An 11,231-nucleotide genomic window follows, 5' to 3' on the forward strand; every position below is an offset into this window, starting at 1 on the left:
TATTGAGTTTCCCCCCAAATTCTGGGGTTCTTAAAGATTTTCGATTATTTGCAAGAATCTGGCATTGCTGATAGATTCTTGAAGCAATTTGCGTTTCCGTGTTCCTCGGCGTGTCTGAACGGAGGTTAATCAGTAATTTGGTTGCGTTTCTTAAGTTTGGATTGCTGTTGTGTTTACTGGGGATTGCGGTTTGATTTCTTGGCTTTCTCAGCGATGATGTTATTGGTGATGGATTCTTGATGCTCCAGAATCTGGGTACTACTGGAATTAACCGCAAGCGTTTCATCAAATATTCCTCGCCGGCGATAACCAGAGGAAGATGAAGAGTCACCGCCGCCTCCATTGCCACCCGTAACACCGCTTTTGCAATCAAAGGCGAGGAATCATCATCAAAATCGTCGCCGCCATTGAGGAAACTCTTGGAGAATGCAAGGTGGTGGATTGCGATTCTTGAGTTCGTACGTTGTTTGGAGTGTTCTTGGTTTGATTTCTTGATCTCCTTGATTACTTTCTTTAATTGCGAATTGAAAATATTTTCCCATTATTTGAGTGATTCCCTGCTTAATGGGTTGATTTCTTGGCTTCTACTGCTTCCCCTGCCAATGATGTTGCTTGGTTTTGTGCTTCACCTGAAAACCCTCTCTCTCCACAACCGAAGCCCCAAAGAAAACCAACTTCAAATTCATTTCCCAAAACTGGGTTTCTGAACCTTCTGCAAATTGATTCATATGATTTCTTACTCTGGGTAATATATGCTTCAGTTGGGATTTAAGAACTGTCAACTGCATCAGGATTAATTTCCTTTTTTTTTTAATGTTCATTGGCTTCCAATTGAATGTTGTTCTAAGATGTTGTAAATTGAGATTCTGGTTAATCTTGAATTTGGGTAGTTCTTGATTGAACATTGAATTGAAGTATGAGTGTTTTGTTGGATAATGATGGAGGTTAGTTGTTAATGTGAACCCTGATGAAGTAGGGGACATTGTTGTGGGAACTATTTTGGCCCCAGGTTCTCAGAGAGCCTGTGAGTGTAGGTCGGAAGCATACTGGGTTCCATAAACAATTCTTATAAGGTGAATAGGCAATATTCTTCAGGGATTCAGGCACTTGATGGTGTTGCAACAACCACTAAAGCCGAATTAAATTTTTGATGTTGAAGTTCGTTTGTGACTCAACAGAGGTTGAGATTTGTTTTGTGGTGATCAAACAGAGCCTGAGTTTGTTTTGTGATGACCCAACAGAGGTTGAGGTCCATTTTGTGACCCATAGAGGTCTATTCTCATTGATCCATAAAGATCAATTGCATGATTCATTGTGATCTTTCTTTCGATGAGACCCATTGTGGCTCATTCTTTCTGACCCTTAGAGGTCATTTTCAGACCCACAATGGTCCTTTTTTCAACCCAAAGTGGTCAATTCTCAAAAGACCCAAAGGGTCAAATTCTCAAATTGTTTCTCTTTTTGGTCAATTTCTATCTTCAACTTTCTTTTTGATAGCTGAATTTCTCACTCTTTTCATTCTCAAACACATTGGCTGCGTTTGGTAACAAGAGGTTAGATGAGCGTTTAGTGGATTGAAAGGCAAATTTAGAGGTTTGACCAGTCAATCCACCAATTAGGTTGTTTGGTAACCAGCGATTTGGAAAGAGGATTTTGCCCAAAACCTCCGATTTAGAATACGCTCCAACCCCCAACGTTTTCAAAGAGAGGATTTGTTATTAATTGCTAAATTACATTCATGCCCATAATCAATTGGAGAAGTATTTTGTTCACCATAATTGCTAAATACCCCAAAAAATTAATTGGTATAACTGTTCACCATAGAAAATACATGGAAAAAGAATGAGAAATCCAGATATTCCGCGATATAATTGACGACAAACTATGGAGTACTAAATTGCTTCTCCAACCTTCAATTGCTGCATATTGAGTTCAATTGTAACTACCATATATGAAAAATAATTGGTATGAAATCTGATTTGTATTCATTAATATTTTTGGAAATAAAGTAGAAAATGAAGGAGATTTTCGAGAGGAGATCGGAAGATGAAGATCAAAGTAAGTATTAATGGAATTTTGAGGATCATATATTCATATCAAAAGGTTGGGAATTTTGATGGTGGGTTTTTGAGGAGATTGAGTTTTTTTTTGGGGGTAGGGGGCGATGGAAATGAGGTAGGTGGTAGAGAAGATTGGGGAAGGTTACGGAGTACTCCGTACTTCTTTATTTGTGATTTGTTTTTGTTTTTTTTTAAACTTTTTTGGGTATATATATTTTTATGTTGGAATTTTTTAGGTTTGTAGAATGTGGGAGAAGGCTAGAACTCTAGAAGGTGGGTTAATACCCTTCTTTATTTTGTGATTTGTTTATTTATTTTGTAAGAAATATGAGTTTTATTTTGTTATGAACTATTAATTTTTTGGGGTATTTTGTCATGAATTATTAATGATTTTAATTATTTATATTTGTCTAAAGTTATACGAAGAACATATTTTTTTTTAAGGATAAGTTATACATTTATAATTTAAAGCAACTCACTACCATTCACATTTTAATATAAAAAAATGTTGTAGAAAAATAAATGTTAACAATGTCCATAAATGTCATTTTACACAATAAAACAGTGAGAAGCTTTTAAGAAAGCTCTAAGTGTTACCAAACACATTTATACAAACAGCTAGTCAAATCCGCAGTCAAATCCGCTAAATAAAAAGGTAATCAGCTAACTGCTAATACAAACAGTAACCAGCTAAACGCTAACCTCTAGTTGCCACACAGGGCCATTATCCTTCATTCTTCACATTGGAGTTTTGGTGTATGTGTGTGATTGGTTGCTGAAGGGTGTATTTTGGAGGACAGGAAGCTGATTCATGGTGGTTAGATTTAACCACATTATCCTGATTCAACCACAATATTCTGGTGGTGTTTTAATCCTTCATAACAACTTTGGAGAAGTGTTAATTGTACATTTGCAGAGGGCATCAGTAGGGCAGCAGGTTCCCTAGTTAAAGATACATTTATCTCAGTTCAGTACCAAGTGTTGAAGAAACGCAAAGCCTAACAGTGTTCAGATACCTCCCGTTGATTGCGTGTCAACCTATCTTGACAGTGTTCCGGATGCTTTGGCTGCGATTCTATCGCCAAGAGGAGCAACAACTGCTTCATTTCAAGATTTGAAACTGATCACCATTTTCAGTTTGACGGGGTGTTGGAACTTTACTTTAGTATAAGGTGTTAGTTTGTTTTCTTAGTTTAGGAAGTTTGTTACAAGAATACTAACTTGTACATATGTTAGTATAAATACCTAAGCTTATATTATTTTCATTAATCACACAATTAATACAAAATGTAGTCCATTACTTCTCTCTCAAGGTTACGAGCTACCAAGCTCTAACAGCAATGGCTTCCATGCTTTCTTCTTCATTTCTTCTTCTTTCCTTAATTCTAACAGGTCGCATTTAATAAAGAAGTAAACATTGATATCAGGGAGCCGTGTGTCACTCTTGAAGACAACGTATTTCAGCCAAGTGGTCTCCTAACTGGTGGTAGTCGTAGGTAACAGCTAATCTTCCCATTCTTTTATTCCGACATTCTGAGTTAGTTCTGTATAGCTGTAGACTCCTTCAGTACTCTCTCTATGATTATTGACCAATCTGACCATGGAAATATTTAAAATAGCATTAGAAAGCAATTGTGCGAAAGTGAAATGGGATTGAATGTTGGTGGCTTGGTGCTGGACTGCTGTTTTTTGGAAGAAAATACTTTGTTTTTACTTTGTCAATAACAATAACAATCCCTTTTCTATATGATCTGAATTCTGGTGTAGAACCTTATATATTTTCATTTATGAATATTGTTTTAGGCTTTTAGAATCAATCTTGTGAATGTCCACAAGTATTTAGCTTCCACGTTGAACCTTGAGTTGGTCGTTTAATGTTGCAAGGACGTCTTTGTGCTTTAACAGATGATGAGACAGATTTTTCTACTCATCTGAGGAGATTGTCTGAAATTGAAGCAGAGGATATTATCACTTTAGAAGTTGTAGGTCTTATTCAGTAAAAATGATTTTGCCTGAGGAAATTTTCATGGATCATTCCTTTCTACTCATCATCTGTAGACTGTAACTGATGTTGTATTATGTTTTTAAAAAAAACAATTGATTACTAAATTTAGAGGTGTGCGTAACCCCAATACCATACATTTAATGTAAAGGCAAATCAGGGCTTTAAACACCACTTTTGTCTCACTGTTAGGAGTGCCAAATTCATGTAACCATCCATTGTATTTAGATGCAACATAACAAGTGTGGCTCCCTCCTTTAAATCAAAGTTTCGAAAAACAAATTTTGATTTTAATTAATCAAGGAAAGAAGAAAGGCAGGTGCTCATATACTATCCAGCTATTAATGGAGTCTTCCATGCTAAAATTAGCATTCAGAAACATAGTTATTTCATCTAATCATTGCAACCAAAATACCTTAATTAACACATAATTAGTTGATTAATCAAGAGAAAACAATGCTTAAAGCTTTTGTAAAAGAGAATGAAATTGGGGCAAATCGCTCATATTCTATGGGTGTATAGATGAGTCTATCATGCCATGGCTATAGGCCTATAGCAATTCAGAACGAGGAATTTTTATAATCACTGCTATGTTACCCCAAAATCTATAATAATCAATTCCAAAAAATAAATAAGATTGAATGAATCTCGTAGAACAAAAGGGAGATTTGAGAGAGGAGAGAGAAAGAGAACTACGAGGAGGCTGTGATGAAGATGAAGCGGCTAGTGGATTTAATATAACAGAAGCTGATTGGGAAACGAAGGAGAGAGACTAAACCCTAAACCCTAAACCCTAAACCCTAAACTTATGGGCCGACCAGCACTCAGGTTTTTATCTATGGTTTATACAACTATACAAGTACTTTGTATCACATTTAGGGCCTAGTTTGTGCAAAACCAAAACCAAAACCCAAAACCCAAAACGAGTGATTCTTAGACTGGCCTTTATACTTGAAAATCACCATTTCAGAATTGCTTTCCGTCTCTGACAATGTTTTACCATTCATTCTGACTATGAATCATACTTTAAACTTGTGCTAAGTGCTAACACAGATACACTGATTCTAGAGAAACTTATTCATGATTCATGGAACAAATTTACTGTTATCTATTTTTAAATTTGAATTCTTGATCTCGCTTCTAAATTGGAGATAGCAAGTGTAATAACTAGATGGGTTAAAATTTGCATTTTGTTTTAACGAATGTTTAGCCAATTCTCCATAAAAACTTTTATGCTAGCAAATCCAGATGAGGCTAACACCTTAGATGACCAATATCATTCTAAACATATTTTAAGCCAAAAGCTATTGTGATAACCTTTTTTGTGTGTTTTATTTTATTTATTAAAATTTTGACTGTTAACTAATATGTATATCTAGTCAGTGCTTCAGCCATGGTTATTCCATGGTAGGGGAAGGGGAAGGAAGCAGGTATTAGAACCCGTAACCGGGTGGATGGTAAAACATCAAAACATGACTAGTGAAATTTGGTCATTTTGACAAGTTGCTGTTTTTGTGACTTCTTTTTTTTGCACTAAGGAAGAGTTATACCTTACTCTTAACAAGTAAGCAAGTAAACCACCTGTTAGAGAGCAATAGAATGCAAGTGCCAGTATTTCTGCGTACTCGTTTGCCTTGTCTTTATGAATTGCAGTCCAACTACTTGCTCAAATGGAACCTTTATCATCTGCAACTTATTTTACTATTTGATTTCTGCAGAGTACAAAACCGTCTCTGGAGTTGCAGGGCAACTAGTTATTCTCGACAAGGTTAAGGTAGGTCTTAAAGAGATGATGCTCGCTTAAACTGTATAGGTTTCTTAATGATAGCCTTCTAGCTTGGATCACTATGGAACCCCTGCATAACTAAGCAGCAAGCCTGTAAGTCAATATCCAGAGTTACATATATGATATCAAATGAGTTACAGTCTTCAGTTGGCCAAACATTTTTAGGATTTAGAGGATGTTGTGAAGGAACGTATGACTTGTACCTTTGCTTGCTAAAATCTCTTGAGCACTTTGCATGAGAAAACCTATCATCTTTTGTTAAGGATTGAATTGAGTCTGCAAGTTAAGCTTGGTGTTCATTTAGGGACATTCAAGTTAGTAATTTCTTATGAGGCGGGCATTACATTTTGTTTTTAGGTTGTAGTATCTTACATCATATGAAAAGAAGCACTGCAAGAAGCTCTTGTATTTGCATTCAATTTCAGACTCACAGTTTAGTAACGGTTGATTTACCTGTGTAGCCCTTCTGAAGGTGTTGAGTCAAAGAGGATTCCTATCAAATTACGTTTCAAGTGAATTCAACATGATGGATATTTGTGAAGCTGATAACTATACACAATCCTCCAACGGGGAAACTAATGACTCTTCTATAAGTAGATTGTTTGCTGAGGCTATTAAGTCCCCATTGCTCTCTCCAGATAGTCAAGTTCAAATTTCTACACTAGACCTCATAGTACATTGTTTATCATGAGGAAATTGTTCACTCAAACATTCAAGTTTTGGTGGAAGAAAATCTTACAGACTATATATTTTAAATATTGAGGCTATCAGGTAACAATTTGCTCGTGGCACTTTTAGTTTTCAATCCGCCTCAAGCTATGCCTGAACACAAAATTTCATAAAGAATCAAAATTAAGGGAATTCTTGGGACATTATGTTACATGTAAATCACTTTATATATCTCAGTTACGCTTTGAGTAATGTTTTTTTTCCAAATATCCACCATTTTAATTCACATTATAATGTAGTAATGGGCGGCTAATATTTATGCAGGTATAGTGTTCGATACATTTTTCAAGCTTCCTAACTGTATGCTTTATTTCTACTTTGTACAGAGTACATGAATCAAATGGTAAGCTCTTGCATTCAAGTTCTCGATCTCTGAAATACCTTTTCATCCTGTTCAATCCATGATGTTAAAGCTCATATTGGTTGGCATCTCAAGTTCCCCTGGAGTAGTATCTACCAAACTTGTTGAAGCAATAAGTGGTTCCTTGACGCTAATGCTAAAGAGATACAATGCTGGAGATATGGGTATGCTTCCTGAAACATTCATTACCATATGTAGGATCGGGAACTTGACTTACCTTGATTTTTCAATTAATCATTTAACTGGGTTGATCCCAGAATCCCTTTTCAACAGTCTTCCAAATCTTTAATACCTTGATCTTAGTTCTATTTTGTTCAGTGGATCAGTATTAGACAACATTTCTGAGCTTTCAAGTCTAACTGAGCTTCATTTGAGCACGAATCGATATTCTGGAGTAATTCCTGATAATATCGGTTCAATTTCTGGACTCGAAGTTATTTAGTTGTTTAATAATTATTTCTCTGGTAGCATTCCTTCTTCCAGAGGCCAACTTAGGAGCCTCGAAACATTTGATGTTCATATGAACAGATTGTACTCGAGTATTCCTTCTGAGCTTGGTTTATGTAGAAACCTTAATTTTTTTGCTGTTGCTGGGAATTCACTGACTGAGAAATTGCCATTGTCCTTTAGCAATCTTAGGAAAATGACAGTTCTTGGTTTATCTGAAAACAATCTGTTTGGTAAAATCTCCCCACATTTCCTTACCAATCGGACTGAGTTGATTTCCTTGCAATTCCAAAACAATAATTCCAGTGGGATTACTCCAACAGAAATAGAGCAACTGTTAAAACTTCAGATTCTTTATCTTTACAATAACAGTTTCAAGGGAACTATACCCTCTGAGATAGGAATACTACATTCCCTGACACAGCTTGACCTTTCAACCAACCTACTTTCCGGATCTATTTTTTCAATCCATGACAAGCTGTACAAATTAAGTTGCAATTCGAAGTCGTTATAGGTCATATTTTGGCTAAAATGAGGCGTTTTCGCTCCCAACTTTTAACTAAAGAACCTAAGAAATCATTTTAAACTATTACATGATTTATATGCTTAATTTTAAGTTTCTAAGATTTATTCTAATCTACTTATACACATTTAAGGCTTGTTTGGTCGTTATGAACTAAAATGACATTTTCGCTCCCAACTATGAACTAAAGAACCTAAGAAATCATTTTAAACTTACGAAATGTTTTATATGCTTAGTTTTAACTTTCTAGGACTCATTCCAATCCATTTATGCACATTTAAGGCCCATTGTGTCGTTATAGGTCATATTTAGGCTAAAATGACATTTTCGCTCCCAATGTTGAACTAAAGAACCTAAGGACTCATTTTAAACTTATTATATGATTAATATTCTTAGTTTTAAGTTTCTGAGTCTTATTCTAATCTATTTATGCACATTTAATGCTTGTTTGGTTGTTATAAGTCATATTTAGGCTAAAATGAGGAATTTTCGCTCCCAACTTTGAAATAAAGAACCTAAGGACTCAATTTAAACTTATTACATGTTTAATATGCATAATTTTAACATTCTAAGACTCGTTCCAATCTATTTATACACCTTTAAGGCGCATTGGGTCGTTATAGGTCATATTTAGGCTAAAATGATATTTTCGCTCCCAACTTTGAACTAAATAAACCTAAGGACTCATTTTAAACCTTTTACATGATTAATGTGTTTATTTTTAACTTTATAAGACTTATTCCAATCTATTCATGCACATTTAAGGCTTGTTTGGTCATTATATGACATATTTAGGCTAAAATGACATTTTCGCTCCCAACTATGAACTAAAGAACCTAAGGACACATTTTAAATTATTTACATGATTGATATGCTTAGTTTTAACTTTCTAAGACTCATTCCAATCTATTTATGCACATTTAAGGCTCATTGGGTCGTTATAGGTCATATTTAGGCTAAAATGAGGCATTTTCGCTCCCAAATTAGAACTAAAGAACCTAATGACTCATTTTAAACTTATTACATGTTTAATATGCATAACCTAAGGCTAGATGAGGTAATTAATTAATTTTTCTTACTCTTGATTCGTATTCTAGACTATTAGGACATTGTCATTAGTTACTTGAATGTTAAAATGTGATATTTAATTTGCATTTAATCTAATGCTTAATTGAAATTTATGTTTTTGTCAAGGTCTTTACTCTGAGGAATGCGCCTTATGCTAGTGAGGAAATTGGTGTGGTTCGTGAGCAATGGGCTAAGGTTTTCACCAACAAGTATTTATTATTGGCCTGAGCGCGTTTGATCGAGTTGGTTTAGATGTTATAGAACAATCTTTTGTAATTTATATTAAAATGTATGCTTTGAAATTGGAACGTACATATATTTAAATGCAGTACGTGAACTTTGGTTTTGGGATATATAGTATACAAAACACCGGTTATTGTTTTTATATTTGTTCTACAGGTTGCGATATTCTATTATTGTTGTTGACAGGTTTCTATATTTGGTGCAAGGCACTCTAGGTATAGCTAAAAAAACAAAAAAATTCCTGCCAAAAGTATTTTATTGCAGCGTACATATATACATACGCTTTAACAAGGGTGTAAAATTAGGCAAAAATCAAGACCTGTTACAGCGTACAAATAGTTGTTCGCTGCAACAAGATGGGTCTTTTACACCGTACACCAACTTGGACGATGCAACAGGTCATGATTTTTGCCTAATATTACATACTTGTTACAGCGTACATATATATATATGTATGCTGTGATAAAGCACTTTTTGCAGCGAACAATGTACGCTACAACAAGTTCAGACTTGTTGCAGGCCCTCCAGTTGCAGCATACGATATATGCTGCAACAAGGGTCTAAAACCCCACTGCAACAAGGGTTTTTTCTACTAGTGAACTAAATTATAAAAAAAAGTTCAGTTGATTTAGGAAAATCATGTAAAAATGTAATTAAATTACATAAGAACTCAATTGAATTGGGGGAATTAGGTGTGATTGGGATTTAAGAGAGAGAACAATAAAATCAGCCCCAATTCATATTGAGAAGTCATGGAAAAGATAAATTACTTCCAGCAAAATTGAGAGAAAGGAGGCCGTCACTTACTTTTTATGAATAACATAACTTTGATAAGAGATTGACTTTGTTAATCAGAAGAACACTGCTAAATTTTATATCTCATTGCATCTTCTCTGAATTAGTTTTTCAACAAGTGCGGAGTAAAGGATTTGTGGAGAAGAAGGATAGGGAAACACAAAGACACTTGTCAATAAAATGAATTGGCGTCAATAAAAAAAATTGGTGTCAATAACCTAGGTTGAATTGTAAAATTTAACCAAGATGAGGGGAAAATGGTAGAAAAAATTACGCAAATGTAAGGGGGGTAAGCGGCTTTTTTAAGAAGAGAATATTAAGAGGATACCTTATTGGAAAATAAAGTCCAACTAATGTTGACATGATTGATACTGATGATAGTTTGCATGTTGTTAAACTGGTAATAAATTAGTGGTTCCGATTTCAATAGTGTTTCGAGTGCAAACAATCCCTAAGAAGGTGTTATATCTGAGTGTAGGAAGTTTACGAGTATTGAGCTTGGCTCGATAATTAGCCTTAATGATCTTAAATAACCATATTAAGACAAATAGCTAATGTGGTAAGTATGTGTAATAAGTGTTAAGTGTCTTTTACAAGTGAGAGGCAATTGGTATTTATAGGAGCATTAAATACAACATTTGTGGAGCATGGCTGTTGGGCTTCCGAGATTGCGCGATCCTTAGAGTTGTGGTCTTTAGCCCTAAATTCCTCATATTGTCCAGTGGGAAGCTTGGCTCCCTTTAGAAGCAAGAAGGACAAATGGGCCCAAAGGCGGGGAAGCCAATTTGGGCCCCAACAGTTTGCCCCCAAACCCGATGTCGTTTGGTAGAAACGGGTCGGATCATGATAGAGCTGGAATTTGAGGTTACCTTGGTTTTGCAGCGCCAGCTGCACTGTTCAAAATTTCGAATTTTGAGATAGTTTAATCATTTGATCTTCCAACTTCCCGCTATTGATTGGTTGTCCTTTTGAATTTCTTCACTTCGATTAATATATATAGGCCGTCCTTTGTCCTCCAATCATTTTTTACATTCTTGAATTTTCTTCTTAAAATACTTCGCCTCCAATTTTCGCTTTTGTGTGTTATTCGCGTCTTTTTCTGGAGGTTGCTTGATGTTTTTCTTGGCTTTTAACGGCGATGGAGTTGAATAAGATAAATTTTACATTTTCTTCTTTCCTTCTACTTTCCTTATTATACACCACATATTTCTAGGATC

General features: G+C 35.1%; 1 long non-coding RNA gene and 2 other non-coding genes across 3 annotated transcripts; 1 reads left to right on the plus strand and 2 right to left on the minus strand.

The window, feature by feature from the left end:
• Positions 1–3,342: 3,342 nt before the first annotated feature.
• On the plus strand, positions 3,343–9,355 carry LOC110793310 (uncharacterized). Its single transcript, XR_002534665.2, has 5 exons — positions 3,343–3,556; positions 5,781–5,836; positions 6,310–6,619; positions 6,904–7,102; positions 9,103–9,355. It is a non-coding gene; the product is annotated as an uncharacterized lncRNA (long non-coding RNA).
• Positions 4,381–4,472, minus strand: LOC130464742 (small nucleolar RNA snoR8a). Its single transcript, XR_008925094.1, has one exon. It is a non-coding gene; the product is annotated as a small nucleolar RNA snoR8a (small nucleolar RNA).
• LOC130464741 (small nucleolar RNA snoR8a) lies at positions 4,558–4,657 on the minus strand. Its single transcript, XR_008925093.1, has one exon. It is a non-coding gene; the product is annotated as a small nucleolar RNA snoR8a (small nucleolar RNA).
• Positions 9,356–11,231: the final 1,876 nt, after the last annotated feature.

Source organism: Spinacia oleracea, chromosome 6 (genome assembly GCF_020520425.1).
Source record: "Spinacia oleracea cultivar Varoflay chromosome 6, BTI_SOV_V1, whole genome shotgun sequence".
In the NCBI taxonomy this organism is placed as follows: Eukaryota; Viridiplantae; Streptophyta; class Magnoliopsida; order Caryophyllales; family Amaranthaceae; genus Spinacia; species Spinacia oleracea.